General features: G+C 36.2%; 1 protein-coding gene across 8 annotated transcripts in view; it reads left to right on the top strand.

The window, feature by feature from the left end:
- LOC108665694 (polypyrimidine tract-binding protein 2) overlaps positions 1 to 19,498 on the top strand; it is a 170,773-nt gene that overhangs the window by 47,333 nt on the left and 103,942 nt on the right. For 3 of the 8 annotated variants that reach the window (XM_018152472.2, XM_018152474.2, XM_047880565.1), the window contains exon 1: positions 15,978 to 16,116. The exons of the other annotated variants lie outside the window; for them this stretch is intronic. The gene's annotated coding sequence lies outside the window, so the exon portion shown is untranslated. Of the gene's footprint in view, positions 1 to 15,977; positions 16,117 to 19,498 lie in introns of those variants that run through there. 8 annotated transcript variants of the gene reach the window in all.

The following is a 19,498-nucleotide window of genomic DNA, read 5'->3' as shown; positions in this document are numbered from 1 at the left end:
CGCACGTCTTCCGTGCATTCTGTTTTTACATATATATTCATCTCACTCAGCAGACTTTCATTTAATTAAAGAAGCAATGATTTAAAAATATAACTTGTTAGCTGTCGATCGTTCTAGAGATACGTCTTCAATTCTTGCAAATGTGGGAATTATATTTAATAGTCATCTTGAGGCAATTTACTTTAATTCTAAATTTCGTTAAAATTAAACAATACTAAGAAAATTATGTATCTAATATTTTTCAAAACAATCACCTGCTTACATGCATTTCCTGAAGCTCGACGCACCGCGTGCTTAACCGCGAATAAACAAGCATATTTTTTGCGGTCATATTCCCGTCTGAACATTCTCTACCTGGGCGCGACAGGTAGGTTTTTGCTATACATTTCCCTCTTCCAAATCTGCTTATCATTGGGTAGTGTTTCTCATTAGAGCTGCATGATGGAACACTCATGAGTTGAAAAATGCCTATTATAATTAATAATTCAGCTTTCACCGGTTACAAAAACTGTATTTACAGCTAAAAAATTCGTTATCGTTTATGCATTTTAGTTGTTTTATCACTTTTTATGCTTTCACTTTGTGCGAAAAATATCAAATACGCGCGCCTAATCTCTTGATGAGGGCTGTTATTGTATTATTTGATTTATTTAAGATAAAAATCAAGTTAAATACTCACGAATGTTGACATGGAAATGTAGATCACAATTAACGCACCCTTAACAAGTGAAACCATAGCACCTGGAACGACGTCTGTTAAATATGATACAATGTTAACCTTCCATGACACTTTATAGTACTTAAGGACATATATAATTTAAAGTCACGTACGGTTTTTTGAATTCACTACAAACAATAAAACCTTGAGTCATCTAGACTGCTCGCATACGCGCATGTATGCATCACATTAACTGCATTTCTTTTACCGATTCCAAATTCTGATTTCTAAACATCAATGTCAAGCAATTTACGTTTTGATTCTATCACGATTTAATGCTGTATTTTCTCTTCGGCGATAATCTGAATCATTCTTAGAATCAACAGGGTGCAGGAATGTGTTCGTTGTAGTTACCTCATTGGAGGGAACGCTTGGTTGGCCACCGGTTAGAATGTTGCTGAATCACTCCACTGGAGGGCCACTGCCTTCATTACGCCAAAAGAACCTGAAATTTTTGTGTGAATGTAGCGAGAAAGGAACCAAACTCTCGGTTCTAAAATATGCTTATGAAAACTCTAAAATATGCTTAGATTTTTCAGCACTTTCTTGCACCAAACGAGCTAATATGAGTAATTTGAAAGAATCCGAATGAAATTCGTAGCTCGAGTTTCAGTTTTTCTGAAAAATTAAGAAATTGGGTCAGGAAGTTTTTGCCTGTTGTATTGCATAGACGTTTTGCATTTTACTGTTGAGGAGTACTCATTTCAATTTCTTCAGTGCAATCATTGCAAGAAGAAGAGTTATTTTATGATCATACTGCAGTTTATTCCAAAATTTTGATTCCTCTATGTTTGCGTGCATCGCCCGTGTCGTTCGTCTACATCATTATTGCGTCAATATTTATTTATTCAAGAACATCGTCTTTAACGCTGATGATTAGGCGATGCGCTTGGTATTTCGCACTTAATTTTTTTTGTACGCATGCACTGACATAAAAATTCGAACTTCGCTCGTATTATTTCCGTTTCATAAGTATGCCCTATCAATAGTTATAATAGTTGTTTAGTTTATATAGTTTATAATAATTGTACTTGGTATATAGTGAAAAAATTGCATCAACTCGGTAACAGTCACTGCTTGTGTCATCAGCTTGGAAACCTGGTTTTTTGACTGATATCATCAAGTGAGCTTGCGAGTTTCGAACCTCCTTTTGTATTTTTAAAGCGGCCTTCGCAACCTCTACTAGCCGAAAGGTGCTTTAGAAACCTGCTGGAAATGCTCGAACTCGGCGCTGTTGCTTCGTAATGCTTCACATGTGACGTGTTAAGGTCACTTGTCGCGCCTACTATCAAGTATTTCATAATATTTGCTTGCTTTCCAGCAGAAAATTATTATGTAACCGTACGTATATAATAACTTTCCATTTTATGTCTAAGCTAGACAAGGTAAGAAATGTCTTGGTATATATGACAATCTCCGAACGAAAAGAAATGTTTGTAATGTCATTTTTGTTTCCCCTCTAGGACCTTTCCCTTTCGGAATAATAACCTAGACTTTTATGACATACTTTTAATTACGATAATTTGTGTCCATGCTCCATTTTTAATTTGATCGTTAATCAGCAATTGTTCTGGGAGCGTCGTACGAAGACGCCAAACCTTCCCCACTTCTGAGCCGCGCAAGTGAAAGCAACAACTGCTCAGCCCAACTGTAGGTCATAAAACTGATAATTCTATGTTCAAAGATCTATGAAATTAGCCTGATATCCATCAAACATGATCCTATTTATGAATAGAAATTAAATTCCCAGATGTATAACTTGGTGAAGGGAAAGCAACACATAGGAAATGTCAAGGTAACTTGTTATGCAGGTATAGCGGCTGTCGGAAGATAAAATGGGCTATCGCCCATTTGCGGTTACTTACGAAATGATTGCCATTTTGCTGTTATTTATATGAGCTTTAAATTAATTATTACAACATTTCTCTTTAACTTCACTCCTTGTTTGTCTGTCGTCTGTCTGTCTGTTTTCTTGTTTGTCTGTCTGTCTGTCTGTCTGTCTGTCTGTCTGTCTGCTACAAATCTTATAATCGATATTTAACACACTTTTACCTGTTAAATCGATCTGAAATTTGGCACACTTGAATAAAGTTTGAGACAGTGCATGAATCAGGTGACAGAACAAAAAAAATTTAAAATAATTTTTTTCAATATCAAAAAAATTAAAATTAATTTTGTCAGCTACAAGTCTTATTATCGATATTAACACACTTCTACCTGTTCAACCGATCTGAAATTTTGCACATTTGCGTAAAGTTGGAGACAATGCATGAACCAATTAACAGAATAATTAATTTGTATAAATAAAAAAATTTCATTATTAAATAAAATTTAAAATTAGTTTCATCTGCTACAAATCTTATAATCCTTATATGACACAATTTGACATGTCCAATCGATCTGAAATTTTGCACAATTGCATAAAGTCAGAGACAATACATGAATCACTTGACAGAATAAATAATTTTGGAAATTTACAAAATTTTGATATCATAAAATTTTTTTTAAATAGTTTTTTTTAATATTTGAAAATAAAATTAGAAATCATTGTGCATGTGTAACATCCAAGATACTGGATTCTTCAGAAGTGTTGTCTTTAAAAAGTAATTTTTAAAGGCATATTATTTTCCTCTCATGCACATGTACACACTGTTTTGCTCTCATGAAATTACTTTTTTTTTATTTTACTGGCTAAGAACTGTAACTAAATCAAGCTTTAAATTATAAGCGTTATTATTTTATTATTTACTATATAATAAAACAAATGGTAAGATGTAAATACAAAGCATTGGATGATATTGCATGGCGCATCAACTATAGCTTTTGGTCTGAAGCTGTGCCCCACTCAAAATATATTGTGGATCAACTCGGCTCGTTCTTCAAGTCAATACACTTCAAATTGTATCGATCTTACGTTCAGAAATATCGGAATTGCAGGCTATATGAATATATGATAAGGGACAATTCAAATCGTAATAGTGACACGGCAATTGATTAAAACTATTTGATAATATTTTACTCATTATCTATAGGGTCGACGAAACCGATCAATGATTGTAGTTGTATTCCAGGTAGACTTATCACGGCACTGCATATCGTAGTAATGTGCTAAGTTATTCATTACAATATTTGCAAATGAGCTTCAGTTAGAAAATGCAATGACGTCGTGCTTTGTAATGTGCCAAAATTAACCATGTTATTCAAAATTAAGGTCTATTTAAATTATTATAGTCATTCGAATTTAAAAAGAACTACAGATCGCAAAAATTTGGTTTATTGAATATTATTATCAAAATTATTTCATTAGAATTTAATTTACTTATATTATTACAAAGACTAAAATAGTGTGTGCCAATACTCATAATTTGCATCGGTTCACTCACTCCACTGCATTGCATCACTCGTTCCGACTATCATGGCAAGGTATCTACGGACTCCAAAGTCTCCGAGTGTCGCTCCGATTACAACGAATGCTCAATACGAAAGAAATTTAGTGAGTCACCGCAGACATGTTAGCGCTGCTCATGCAAGTGGAACCAAATAGATTTCGTTTAGAGCGATCAAAGTGTTAGTTCACAGCAACTATCCACGCTTCATGCAACTCCCTTTTGGTGCTTGTATAAGGTTTGCGTCGAATGTCAATGAGAAAAAACATTTTGCTTCGCTCTCTCGCTCTTTCCATCTCTATAGCTGAATTTAAGCGCTATTTTATACTACTATAAACTGTGGGGATTTTTGTAGACACCATTTTTCAACCTAGATATTAGTTATTTAAATATGAGGTTTAATATCAGTCAACTCAAATAATAACCAAATTTATCTTTTTTTGTATGAAGTAAATTAATTTTTTTTTACACGTCGTGCGTTCACAAGTTCTAATTAGCCTTAACTGTACGCAAGTGTTCGTATTTATTTCAGAATTCATAATTACAACGAAATTTCTTTACAATGACTGTATTATAAATAAATACAAAATTTTTCACAAACAATGTCGCACCAGAAAGTAAAATGTCGCACTGAAAGCCTTCCTTTATAGCTAATCAAAAGCAATCAGAACTTGCTTCATAAAAATGCTATTAAAAAATTGCGTCGCCGAAAACTGTGCGCTCGACGTCAAATAATGTTTTTCTATCAAAAAATATACCTAAATCAGGCCTTTAAATTTTTCATATTCCAATGCTAGCGAGATACTTTGAATACATTTGCAATATATGTTGCTCCACAGAAGTCGTATAAAAATGAACATGAAATCGAATTTCATTCATTAAAAAAATTAACGATGTTAAAAGGTGTTAAAATTCTTTCTTTGTTGTTAATCGAAATTTTTGAGATGAAAATATAATAAACTGTTGACATTTTGTTGCCTTTCTTCGTCGAACCAAATGTATTACACAATCCTTCATCATGTCAAATAATAAGAAACAATCTTAATTTGTCTCAAGAGCATGAAAAGTCGAAATTTTTTGTGATTGCAATATTGAAAATCGTTAACATTTTGTTACCTATCTTCACAGTGCAAAATTTATTACCCACTCTTTCATTACTCCATTTAATAAGACACGATGTGAATTTGTCTCAAGAACATCCCAAATGTGTTGATTTCTCGTTATCGTATAATATTTATAAGACAATTCCGGCGGTACCCAATTATGTAAAGAGCCCCGTCCTCTGTTTACGAGAAACGAAGCATCGGTTTGAGAAGCAAGCGCCGTAGCGGCATGTTAGTGATCACGTCGTCCCGGCCTGAGCTCTCCTTAAGGCTGGTCTCGGAGCAAGGAATGCCATATCGTACGCTCATTAAAAGCGAGCTCGTTTGTTGGCATGCCATCGTGAACACCGTCCCACCTCACACTGCTAGAGGTGATACTCATTAAGCTTACGCCTGGCAAATGCTCGCAATCTACATCTGCTGCATATTGAATTCCCTAAATTAACAAGATCCTCTCGGGGCACGAGCAAGCAATATTTCCGAGAACTTTCGCTTTATATCAGTTCAAGAGGCGCGGAGAAATACGAGTTTATGAATTAAAATCTGTGAATAAGTGCGTTGGTCAGGTTGGTTTTAGAAGTTTATGATGCTCACCATTCATGCCGATTAATAAAATGAATTACTCAATTTATCGGATACACCATTTACAATTTGTAATTTGAATCTGATTCTTATTGAAGAATCATATACAGTATATGCTTTTTATTACCAACACCAAAGGCGCTTAGGCTGAATAAACAGCGCCATATCTACAGAAGAACATAAACGCAACTTTTATGTCCTGAGAAGGCGCAGCTTGGTTTGTTTCCGACAAAAGAGGAGATTTTTCTGATGATAACTAAAGCGCTTAAATAGATTTCTTGAGCTCACGTTCTTCAGGAAGTGAAGTGTGTTTTCCTTCAATTTTTAAAGTATTAACCACATTGTGATCTGTTTTCAAATTTCAAACTACTCGAATCGCATTAAACAATCTTTTTATTCACAGAAAAGAAATTATTCCAGCAATTTTTAGTTCACAAACCGTGAATTTTTTAATTTTGCTAAGCAGATTCTAATAAGTTGAATTTTAGGGAACCCTTTGTATGTTTTCTGAAGTGTCATAAGGGATGGGAACCATATTTGTTTGCTAATCGCAAATACAAAGGTTCAATTTTTCGACCGAATGATAACTTGAATATATTTTCGCCGGCACGGTTGCGTATTTACTGCTTTCACGTATGTAAATACGGGCACATTATCTGTGTATTTGCTCTGCCATAATTTTATGCTTAAAATATTGAGTCTAGGTGATTTTTACTGACAATTGAAGCGCACTCAATCAACAATTTAGTGTAACGTTCATCACGAGTTTCTCGTTCTCCTCACTTATATATAATTCAATTTTACTAATGGTCTTTATCTCGTATCCTTAAAATTTTTCATCATTTTAATCTCTTTATGTTTGAACGACTGTTTGCACATATATTATATTCTTAATATTCTTAATATATTCTTAATATATTTTTACTGGGGAAGAATAATTCTATTATATTATAATAATTTTGTACCTGTAATGTAATCCAACAATTCTTCATATAATTTACAGGAAATTCACAATATTATTCACAAAGGAGACGCAGTATATGAAATCTGCATTAATATTAAGCAATATGAAATAAGCAATATATGTGTATACTCCTACATTTATTCATTAGAGTGGGCGACATGTTATAATATGCGACACAGTGAATGAGGCAATATATAATATCTACCATGCAAATTAAAATCTCTGTTCACATCCTATTATTTCAAAACATTTGTTGGTCACATATTGTGCCTCCCAGCGATTAACACTCTGTCTCTTCTGGGTCTAAAATTTAAAACATGGTTTCATTTCGTTTCTTCTGCAATCATCGGTTGCGAAAAATATCCAATTTCCACGGAGCAAGTTAATAAAAATTCAGCTCCTAATCGCTGGAATTCCTTCGCACACTCCGTCTGCCTGGAGGGTGACAGGGAATGGGATATTCCGTGACAAAATAGACGACAAAATAGACGACAAAATAGGCGACAAAATAGAGGACAAAATAGACGACAAAATAGACGACAAATTAGACGACAAAATAGACGACAAAATAGACGACAAAATAGACGACAAAATAAACGACAAAATAGACGACAAAATAGACGACAAAATAGACGACAAAATTGACGACAAAATTGACGACAAAATAGACTACAAAATAGACGACAAAATAGACTACAAAATAGACGACAAAATAGACGCTAGAATGGAAAGGTCAGGCACGTGAGTTTCGGGATTGCTATTGTCAGTCGCGCTGACAACGAGCGGCTGGGTAGTTAATTTTCTGGATGCTTTCCAGGATGGCTAGTCGCCAAGTCTAATTGATAAATAGTGGAAATTGTTTATTAAATTGTTACTGCTATTTATGGTCATATGTGTATTGTATTATATTCATATGCCCTGATTTATGAAATGTCTATGCGTAATTTCAGTAAATATAATCTAAAAATATTAGATATTTGTGAAACGAATGCATTTTTTAATTTACATTTTAGAAATTATTTTATTAAATTATATTTTTAACATTTGTACCATTACATTTACAGCAGAATAATACACGTTTAAAAATTACTTTTTAAAAACAACACTTCTAAAGAATCCAGTGTCTCCAATGTTAAAGATGTACGATGAATTTCTCATTTTATTTTCGAATATTAAAAAAATTAATTTTTCAATTTTTTTATTTATACTTTTTTTTTAATTATTTATTCTGTCAATTGATTCATGCATTGCCTCCGACTTCACACAAGTATGCAAAATTTCAAATTAATTGGAAAGGTAAAAGTGTGTCAAATATCAGTTATAAGATTTGTATCTGACAAAATTATTTTCTAAATTTTTTAATATTGAAAAAAAAATTTTTAAATCATTTATTTTGTCATTTGATTCTTGCATTGTCTCCAACTTTACGCAAGTGTGCGAAATTTCAGATCGATAGGATAAGTAGAAGTGTGTTAAATTTCGATTATAAGATTTGTGGCAGACAGACAGACAGACAAACAGACAAGAAGTGAAGTTAATGAGAAGTGTTGTAATAATAATATACGTTTAAAAATTACTTTTTAAAGACAACACTTCCAAAGAATCCAGTGTCTCCAATCTTACAGATGTACAATGAATTTCTCATCTAATTTTCGAAAATTAAAAAAATTACCTTTTCAATTTTTTAATTATATATACATTTTTTTACTATATAATTTTTTTTCAAAATTATTTATTCTGTTAATTGATTCGTGCATTGCCTCTGATTTCACACCAGTGTGCAAAATTTCAGATCAATTAGACAGGTAAGAATGTGTCAAATATCAGTTATAAGATTTGTAGCTAACAAAATTATTTTTTCATTTTTTTAATATTGAAAAAAAAAAAAATTTAATTTTTAAAATCATTTATTGTGACAATTGATTCATGCATTGTCTCCAAATTTACACAAGTATGCAAAATTTCAGATCGATAGGATAAGTAGAAGTGTTTTAAATTTTGATTACAAGATTTGTAGCAGACAGACAGACAGACAAACAAACAGACAAGAAGTGAAGTTAAAGAGAAGTGTTGTAATAATAAAAACGAAAATAAACGGAAAGTTACTAGATTCGTTTTCTCCAATAAAAATTTTTGACTAGTTTATCGTCCTATTTTCCAATGTCGAAAATCACAATAACAATCTGATCGTGAAATTTGACGCGACTCTGGGCTTGTAATTTTAACAATTATGTATGATTTTAGAATTACAAATCACAAGCAAAGGATAAAATGTATCCGAATCCTTTTAACGAGTTTTCGGATGGCGTGGAAAATTTCTGCAGTGAATCATCGTTTTTATACTCGTAGACAATTATTTTATCGTTGCATGTCTGCCATTATATTTATCTGACGTTTAAAAGAATTTTATTAGTTATATTTCTGTTAAATAACTATATTGGAATTCCATGCATCGACACAGAAATTAAGTTGGTAGGCTTTACTTTCTCTGAATATCGCTTTTTCGATTTTGATGTCGATAAACGCTTTTCAATTTAATTTTATTCGTTTTTAGTGGTTATAGAAATCGAACTTTCTCTATTTTCTGTTTGACGTTTGGGCATCGGGAACACTATAGGCGTTACTAACGTCAAAAGCTTCAATTTTGAGTGTAGCTTCAAAGATTTCCATTAAGGAATTTGAGACCAAAACGATCTCAAACTATCGATTTCGGCGTGTATTGGATGGAATTTTAGCTTTACAACTTTTCAAGTTGAACTTATCTTTTGAATAATGATTGGTTCTTAATATATTGATTGTATTATATAGTTGAACCAAGTTACTGTTTCATAAATTTTTATGTAAGATGCACCGTTTCGGGAAACGTTCGTTTTTCTAATATGAATTATCAAAATTTTAGAATGAAATGTATAATTCAAAAGTCAGTTGGGAATTCCAGAGATCAATTTAGTGAAGTTTTAATTTGTAATCGTTCCATTTAGATTTATTTTCCGCGTAAGAACTTTTATAATTTTTTTACTTGATTTCTCATTGTACTATTTTTCTTATTGCCTGAGCGTGCACTCAAAAAAGTGATGGTGAGACTTAGTCCAAATAGTGATGCACTTTTTTCCCTGATGTGGGTCATCCTGACTCACTTTTTGCCCTGGTGTGGGTCATCCTGACTCACTTTTTGCCCTGGTGTAGGTCATCCTGACTCACTTTTTGCCCTGGTGTGGGTCATCCTGTCTCACTTTTTGCCCTGGTGTGGGTCATCCTGACTCACTTTTTGCCCCGGTGTGGGTCATCCTGACTCACTTTTTGCCCTGATGTGGGTCATCCTGACTCACTTTTTGCCCTGGTGGGGGTCATCCTGACTCACTTTGGGGGTCACATCCTGACTCATACGCACAGAAATAAGTGTTGCTATTTGGACAATATGACCCATGAATTATTTATTTCCCAGTTTAATAATTTATTAATAGATAATTATTATTATAATAATTTTATTATAATTAATTATAATTATTTTCCAGTAGATGCCTACCGCCAGCTTGGCATTTTCTCGACCACCGTCAAGGGAGGGGGGATGATGTCATCACTAAAATCATAATTAAAATCATCACTAATTCAACCTGATGTCGACGTCTCATCATCGCTGATGAAATGATGACTTGGCTCTTAATTAGTGGACGCGTCTGAAGGAAATCGAGCTGAGCTTGAGTGAACTTAGAAGCTGCTGACGAAATAAATTTTTGTTCATGATTTAGTGAAAATTAAAAAAATAAATCCAGGCATTCGGAAAAATTTGACTAAAATCGTTCAAAATAGATTAGTTCCATCAAAGTCATTGGAGTATTTCAATCTTTAACCTCGGAAATATTTGATTGCATTAATATTGGACACTTGGTATTAACCGTTTAAATATTACCAGTGTAACGCTAGTACAAACTACGCCTATACCTTTTATTAATAACTCAATATAGACTAACGGGTTAGAACAATTTGTGGGTTAACTGTGGTAGGTATGCTTGCAAAACATAAATTATTACAGTTGTAAACAATTTCTCAATAAAAGGTTAATAAAATAATATGCGTTTAAAAATTACTTTTTAAAGACAACACTTCCAAAGAATCCAGTGTCTCCAATCTTACAAATGTACAATGAATTTCTCATTTGGATAAGTAGAAGTGTGTTAAATTTCGATTACAAGATTTGTAGCAGACAGACAGACAGACAGACAGACAGACAAACAAGAAGTGAAGTTAAAGAGAAGTGTTGTAAAAATAGACCTGAACTTTTTTTTAATACATAAAAATTATAACAATAATAGTGTAGAAATTCACACCTAGAACTGCTATATATGCAACCTAGACCTAGGAAATGATTCAATAATCTTAAGGCAGTATTAATCAATTAACTGCAGCAGAGAACCTCTCAACAACAGTCGCCAACTTTATAAATGAAATGACAAAGAAATGACAATTGCTTTATTACTTCATTGATGTAGTTTGCCAAGTAATAATAACTTGGAACATCTGCTAATTTCCTATTAATGCAAAAGCGAGGCTCCAACTTCTTCTTATTCGCGTGCCAAATTCTGTTTAGGATTCGCGGCTCGAGCCGACACTCGAGGAAACCTCGTGCGATTATTAATACAAGTCATAACGGGATTATTAATCAATAAAAGACTTTATTATTATTATTAAAGTCTTATTAATATTATTATTAATGAGATTATTAATACAAGACATAGTGTGATTATTAATTAATAAAAGACCTTGTGCGATTATTAATACTATAGGGCGATCATTAATACAAGTCATAACGCGATTATTAATTAATAAAAGAACTCCTATGATTATTAAAACAAGACATATCGCGATTACTAATAAATAAAATACCTCGTGTGATTATTAATGCATGACATAGTATGATTATTAATTAATACGAGACCTCGTGCTATTATTATACAAGATAGAGCACGATTATTAATTAATAAAAGACCTTATGCAATTATCATTACAAGACACAGCGCGATTATTAATTACTACTAGATATCGTGCAATTATAAATGCAACTTTTTCACCTGCAAATCAATACGCCGGACGACGGGCGCTGGTCTTAACACAGCTGCTTATAAAATTATTCCGAGGTGGAAGGTTTAGAGAGGTGGAATTGAGTGATGGGAAAAAAATGTGGGAAAGAAAAGGTTGAAAAGGAAGAGAATGAAGCTAGGAACAAATAATGATGGGAGGTAGAGAGGCATGAACTAATAAAGGAAAAAAAGCGATTTGGAAGACGAGTATAGGGAGTTAGAAATGATGAAATTTTTACGATAAATTGTCGTATACTAGTGATGTAAATTATGAGGCGCTTTAAGAAATTCGATGAATTCTTTGGAAATTTTGAGTTCATTATTTATTCTAGCATTACTAGCGATTTTTCATTGGCTCATTTGGCTCGATCGCCATACAATTAAGATTTCATTTCCCGAGTGCACTGAAGTCTGTTCAGACGTATGCAACTGTAATGGAGTCCAATTATCCTAAACTTGCTGTCTAGTTCAGACACTGCCATGTTTACACCTCCCTGCAGTGAGTTACTATCGGCTTGCTTTTTAGCGCATTTTCTCATTTGTGGAAAAAAGGCGCTATTGTGCTCGCCATGTCCATCTGTCTGTCCGTCCGTGACTTTAAGTTTTCGTCGACGAGAAAATGCGCTCGCTGTCACTCACTGCATTGAGTACGGAGTTATATTTTTCTTTTCTTGTAAAGAATTCGTACCCAAGAGTGAAACTCTTCCGCGAAAAAAGGCTCTAAATTTTGTGAACACATACTTCTTTTTTTTATACTGAATAATAGACTGTGTTCCATCTTGAACTCTTGGCAAATTTTTCCGCAGTCTGTACCGTCAGCCATGTCAGTCTGTTATTTTTCGGTATGACGAAAATTGTTGTAAAGTTGCGACAGCGTTCGAACAACGTCTGCGTTTGGTACGTCTTACTTTCGCTCACTCACAATATTTTGGTTCATGTTTTACCCGAATATGTTTTAAAAGAATTTGCTGAATTTCGTAACTGTGAAGTGAAAAAATCTTGGGGTAGTTTTACTCGAAGAAAAACTATATACGGGCGCCATTGACTTACTAAAATCTCAGTGCAGAGGTTCTTCCTGGCCTTGGTTGAGATTTTCAGCGTTGCATCGTGGTTGTTAAGTAATCATTATTTATTTAAGCAATACACATCTACCCTTCGGTTTGGTATGCATTTCGGCGGCTGCTAGTCTACCGTATAATTATTGACATTAAGCAAATATAATCTTAATCAATTTCCTAAATAATGAAAAAGTTAGTATGTTGTCACTTATTTCGAAATTGAGAATATCGCTTGGCAGGAATTGTGTGTTGTGTGCTGATCGCAAGTTCAAGTCTTGTTGCCGATTTACCGCGTTTGCGAAACTGTATCGTCATGAACTTTGGAAATGATCTTTTGTAAATATTCACTGCTGCCATGTTACGGTATGGCCATTATCGCTCGTTATATTAAAAGTATTTGCAATAGAAATGTTCATTCATAAAAAGTAATGATATTGAACGTAATCATTGAATGACGAGTATCTATTTTGAAACATTCTTGTGCTTCCATCTTTAACTACAGTAGTCAGCGCACGTGACATAATACAGGGAAAGTGAATATTTAAGGAATTTTACATAACAGCATTGGGGGAATTTTTGTTTTCCGTTAGCAGTGAAGCGTTTCAAGAAATTTTCGGTGTACATGACTGAGAATCGAAACTTAGCGTTGATCTATTGTTATTCAGTCCCAATCGGAGATCACATCGCTCTACATACCATATGCACTCCCCATCTTCCTTTTGATTTTCCATTATACATTCGCTAAAGTCTCGAGAAAATGCATCAACTATGAAACAGTTTTCTAACCGTCCCGGCCAACGACAGCAAATAGCACGAATGCTCGGTCGTTGCAGAAAAGACGATGGTTCAATCAATCGCAACGCTAAGGCCTGTCCAAGTTCAGTTGCCTTGGCCGGTTGGCGCAAGGCTTGAACTCCAAGCGATACGAGACGAGCGAGACAAAACTTCCCGTGTGTTTACCAGCAGCGGTACTCCCCCACCCTTCCAGCCCCATTCGTGACTCCCCCACCTCCCCTAGCCCCATTCGTGACTCTTCCCCCACCTCCTTTCAGCCACCTTCGTGACTCCCTGGCCCTCGCCTCTCGCCGCCTTCGTGACTCCCCCAGCCATCTTCGTGACTCCTCACCTCCTCCCAGCCACATTCGTGGCTCCCCCACCTCTTCCCAGCCATCTTCGTGACTCCCCCACCATCTCCCTGCCATCTTTGTGACTCCATCACCTCCCCAGCCACCTTCGTGCCTCCCCCGCCATTTCCCAACCATCTTCGTGACTCCCCCACCTCCCCCAGCCCCATTCGTGACACAACTTTCGTGACTCCCCCACCTCTTCCCAGTCACCTAACGCCCCGCGGCTGCGCACAGTGATCGAGAGTCTATCAATGATCATAATCTATTCAAGTAATGCACAGAGTTTAACCGGCCCCTACAACCGTCTTATTGATTTGACTAAGTTTAGTCTATAATATAACAGCAGTTTTATTTTTGTTTACTTCATACCCTGAACGGCGTATCATTGGAGTACTGATGATACCACACACGTTCCTAGCTCACATGAGTGGTGGTCATGGGAAGTTGGGAGCATGGCAGCCTGAGGTGTCATGGTGCGGTCTCTGCGGTGCGAGTGCTGTTCGTGGCAAACCACGCCGTAACCAAGTAAGCGTGACGTGAACGCACGGCGTCACTGTCGGGTCTCTCTGTAACGACGTGAACGCACGACGTCACTGTCGGTCTCTATGTAACGACGTGAACGCATGGCGTCAATGCCGGGCCTCTCTGTAACCACGTGAACGCACGGCGTCAATAACTCCATAGATATCAATACTCGCAACCACGTAAGCTTGTATATGATAGGTAAGCTTTCTTTTTCATAGTGTTGAAAGCTAATTTACGTCGACTGTGATCTGATAGCATATCATTAGACCTGAATGAGAATAAAAATCGCCTTTGTTTCAATTGTTACAACTTTTCTCAGATACTGTCACAAGTTCACTACAGCAAGACGCTTTGGATGGCTGGCTTACATTTGTTTTATAATTTTGTAAGCGTGTCATCCAGTATATACCTAATTAATGAATTATACATGCTTCCTTCTGTATATAGCTCAGGAACACATTACGGAACGTGAGTTACAACAACGATGCTGTGAGTCACCGATGTCGCCGCATCCAAATAGAGGTTGTTCTCCAACAAAACAAAACGGGTTGTAAAACTGCCTATAGTGTACTGCTGTCAACGATATGGCCGGCTGGCATCATAAATTATTATGACAGTTACCTGGGTATTGGTAAAAATATACCGGCACAATTTTTTCTCATTTCCTGTGACGGGAACGTACCGTATAAACGTGAACACCCCAGCGCAAAAACGGGAGAGAGGGAGGAAGGGCGGAACGCATGGTATCCACGAGGTTTCGTGATGAGCTCACGAGTTCGATTATAATCAAACGTTTATTACCTATTTACTTAGGAGATAACTATCTCAACAGTCACTTGAGTTAATATCGTTACAAGATCTTGATTTTTTTGCCTTTGGTAAGCTTGCTTTGTACTTTTGTTTAGAAGAATTCAAGTGTAAACAATCAACAGTGCTCCCAACACTCCGGGGAAAATCCCCCACATCACCCCTTCTCCAACTTTGCCACCCCCTTTAAAACCCCCCATTTCCCACGTCAGGAAGTGGGGAAAGGGTGCCATGTATTGTTTAATTTTTTGTTTTACTAATCTCAATATCGATAATAAATGACTATAAGGCACGGGAAATATTTAGATAAATTTACAGACATTTTAAAATATATACTTTTCTAAGTATTAGAAAAGAAAAACTAGAAATGGGACGTTTTATATTTCTGTGAAACAATTTACTTCAGATGGCGGTGCAAACGACTGAATTATTATGACGAGAAATAACAATTCGCGATATTTTTAGAATACTTAGAAAATTAATTTACTGAAAATATAATGGTATAGCTAAATATAGCTTTATGATGAAATATGAAAGCAATAAACAAATTTAAATAAAGGCTAGTTGGCAGCTCCGGCTGGCTGAAGCCAGTGGCTGAGCTTCGCCGCCTCCATCGCAGACATTTTGCTTGGCCGTCGCACGATCAACACTCTTGCTGCTCCTTGCTCCAATAATTTCCCTGTTATCCTCTTGTTCCTGCTGCTGTTGTCTTACTACTCTTGTGTTTCGGCCTCGGTGTACTCTCAACACCATCTGACTCTGCTTTCTGTAAGTGTTTTATTATTCTTTAGTTCCAAACTACGCCGTCTGCCACGTACCTACCTAGCCTAGCCTCCCTTCTCTACCTCACACTTCACTGAGCTACCTCTAGCTTCCTTATGTTTTGTTTACTTCGCTCTCAATATGTTCAGTTTAATACTGCTATTAGTCACGTTCCAACTTACTAACTTTTCACTAATTTTTAGCTCAATGAATTGATGAAATGAGACGACGCATCGGCTAGTGAGGTCGCGGCTACATATGTTAGGCTACTCGGCGTATTTTCATGCTGAGTTTATCAACTATTTGTTTCTAGGTGTGTATATAACTTACGCGCGTGGTGATGTCTCGAAATTAATGGTGACTGTAGGAAATGACTAAGTGAAGTGTGTGCATGCTGTTGCTCTCTATCTAGGCCACTTCTATCATGCCACGCCATTTCTTTGTTTTATAGATAAGCTCTGATCAAGTTAATTATTCATGTTCACGTTTCCTGTTGAATTTATCTCGAGACATTATCACTCACGTTGGTCCTTTGCTGTTAGTATATGTGTTAGTTCGTAAGTAATTACTGCGTTATCGTTTGTTGGCGGTAATTGATTATGATACCGGCCCGCGTGGTTCGGGCGGGTGCTGTCGCCTGCCGCATGGCTGACACGTCAGCCAACTGCACGCCTTTCGCTCCCCGCGTCTTATTTTTTCTATTTAGTTTCGATTTTTCAGCCATTTATGACCAATGATGGGTAAATAGCTATGCGTTCTATGGTTGCTAATTTAAGAAAAAAGTCAAATACAGATAGAGATTTCCGGTTTGCCTTAGATTGAAGCGCGTTCATACGTTAGAAATTCTGATAAATCTTAGTTAGGGTAATAAAACTAACTGAATGTACCTACACCCAGCTAGTCGAGATCTCGCGCCCGAGGAGGCCGTTTTTTTCAGCTAGAAATTTCGAGTAAAGCGGGAATTCAATGATAACCCTCTCACGTCACGACCTGGGGAAGTTGGTTACCAAAGATAACTTGACTTCAATTATTGTTGGCTTGTTAATTACAATTGATATTTTATTTCAAGGTATTTTGGGGTAACTTGGTTAGTGGGAATTTTAAGCGTTAGGATCACCTAAGCAGCCATTGCCGCGACCGTTTGACGTTGAGCGCGCATTCAGATATCATATCTGTGAGATAAGCACAGTATAATTTAAGTCTGATTGTTCTTGGCTGGCAGATAACCAAGGCTATAATTAACTAGTTGATCTCACTGACACTTGATGGTCGTGAAAGAGGACATTTTAATTCATTTGAAGCTGATAGAGGAGCACAAAGAGAAAGCGTCTTTTATTGTTTTCGAATTCACAGTATTGGTAATCTTAATTGCCAAAAATGGATGTCAGCACTTACTAATATGATCCTATTTTCATTGCATAGTTACGCTGTAACTAATCGTTTTTCATTATTCTGAAAATAAACTAACATTAGAAACTTCCGTTGTGGTTGCCTGTAATTCTTAATTTGGTACCATCAGCTTGAATTCTACCGGCGTAAGAATCAAAGGCCGTTGTTTGAAAGTCTTAATTGAAATTTGGGTCTAATATTAATTTAAACTGAAAGACCTGCATGAATACGACATCGTAGCAATAATTCATGATTATGGACAAGATAATGCTTAACATTAATGACGATCAAAGTTTTTCAATGGAAGAGGTAAGTAGGAACGATAGTCTTCTCAGTGGTGTTCTGGAAATGGTTGATTTAATTAACGGTTATCCAATACCTTATTTTATCAAAAATGTAAGTGGGATTTTCTTCGGCATTTGCGAACTGATTTGAGGCCGTATTCGAAGCCAAGATACTTTTGGCATTAGCCATCGGAGGTCGAATGTTATTCCGCGACATATTTAAATTTTCTGATAGGAATAGCGTTGGTAGTAATGAAAAATTTGTTGTGCCCGGCAGATTTTATAAATTTTGTTATTAACTGATCGTTGGCTGCACATGGCGGCGGTAGAGGTGAAGGCAAGCAAGACATAAGAACGCCTGTGGGTGCAGCTCGGCGGGCAAATGAGCGTCGACCGACGATTGCGAGCGTTGAACTTGCGGTACCGGTACCTGGTGGACCGCTGCTGCTGCTGCTGCTGCCGTGGCCGCTGCTGCTGCCGTGGCTGCCACTGCCGCTGCCGTGGCTGCTGCTGCCGCTGCTGCTGCTATATTCCTACTCATGGTTGAAGTATATAAGGTTGACCCAAAAGGATATCCGTCTTTCAGTTCAGCTTTCTTGTTACGTCACTCAGATCGAGAAACCTAAACAATCCCGTCATTCCATGACGGATTGGTTGACTGGTTTGATCGCATTACAGTGATTGGTTAATGTCCGTAACGTCACTGAGATCAGTGACGTCACTGGCAAACAACGAACTACATACGCAAAAATGAGTTTCTCATGGGTCAACCTTATACTAGTTCAACCATGATTGCTACTTATGTGCGGTCGTGCTGTCTTATGTTGCTGATGTGCTACCGTGGTTGTTGCTGCTGCTTTAGTTGCTGCCATTGTGTGTGCAGCCGTGACTGTTAGTACTGCTAATGTGGTACGATCGTGGCTGCTGATGAATGCTAATACCTTCGTTTCATATCCTTTTCCTTCACTGGCAACTACCGTATATCGTCATAGGTGCCTGTTATTTGCTTACACTTCAGCCATGTAGGTGTAGCACTCACACTTGACCACTGAAGCTCAGATTTCCTCGGTATTGAATGTTTATTTTTCCTGCTGCTGGCACTCGAAGTTACGCTTCACTATTTCTAGCGCATTTTCTCATTTATGGAAAAAAAGGCGCACAATAAACAAAGGCGCTATTGTCGTCATGTCCGTCCGTGACTTCACTTCACGAGAAAATGCGCTCTCTGTAACTCACTGCAGTGAGTACTGATTTAATTTTTTTCGCTTATTCTGTGTTTCCTAATATTCAAAGTTTGTTATTTATGTATCTTGGGTATTAGCTACACATTGTGCTCTCATTAGCTCACTTCACTGGAATCATTATGTATATTTCTGCTATTTTCATGTATTATTGTCGTAGGGTTACATGCGTACTTCGATGCTCCTTGATTGCTTTTATTATCTTTTTTTTTCTTTCGGTCGAAATTTAATGCAGAAATCATTTGTCATCGGGATGGATTTCTTTTCACAATTTCATGCGTTCAAGAATGAGCGTGAATTCAAATGTCCTGCTTTTATACACCTGAAGCATACGTTTGATGTTCGAGGAAACGCAAGTTTTATTCCAATAAACTAATTTATCGTGTAGAAAATAACACGGAGCACTTTTTTTCGCCTTCTTACTCAGGTTTCCTTGAAACTTGATCGTTCAGATACAGGGAAATATATCGGTAC

The sequence above is a fragment of the Hyalella azteca genome, unplaced genomic scaffold (genome assembly GCF_000764305.2).
Source record: "Hyalella azteca isolate HAZT.00-mixed unplaced genomic scaffold, Hazt_2.0.2 contig5580, whole genome shotgun sequence".
NCBI lineage: Eukaryota > Metazoa > Arthropoda > Malacostraca > Amphipoda > Hyalellidae > Hyalella > Hyalella azteca.
Note: the sequence above shows the minus strand (reverse complement) of the source record. Positions and strands in the feature narration are given on the sequence as shown.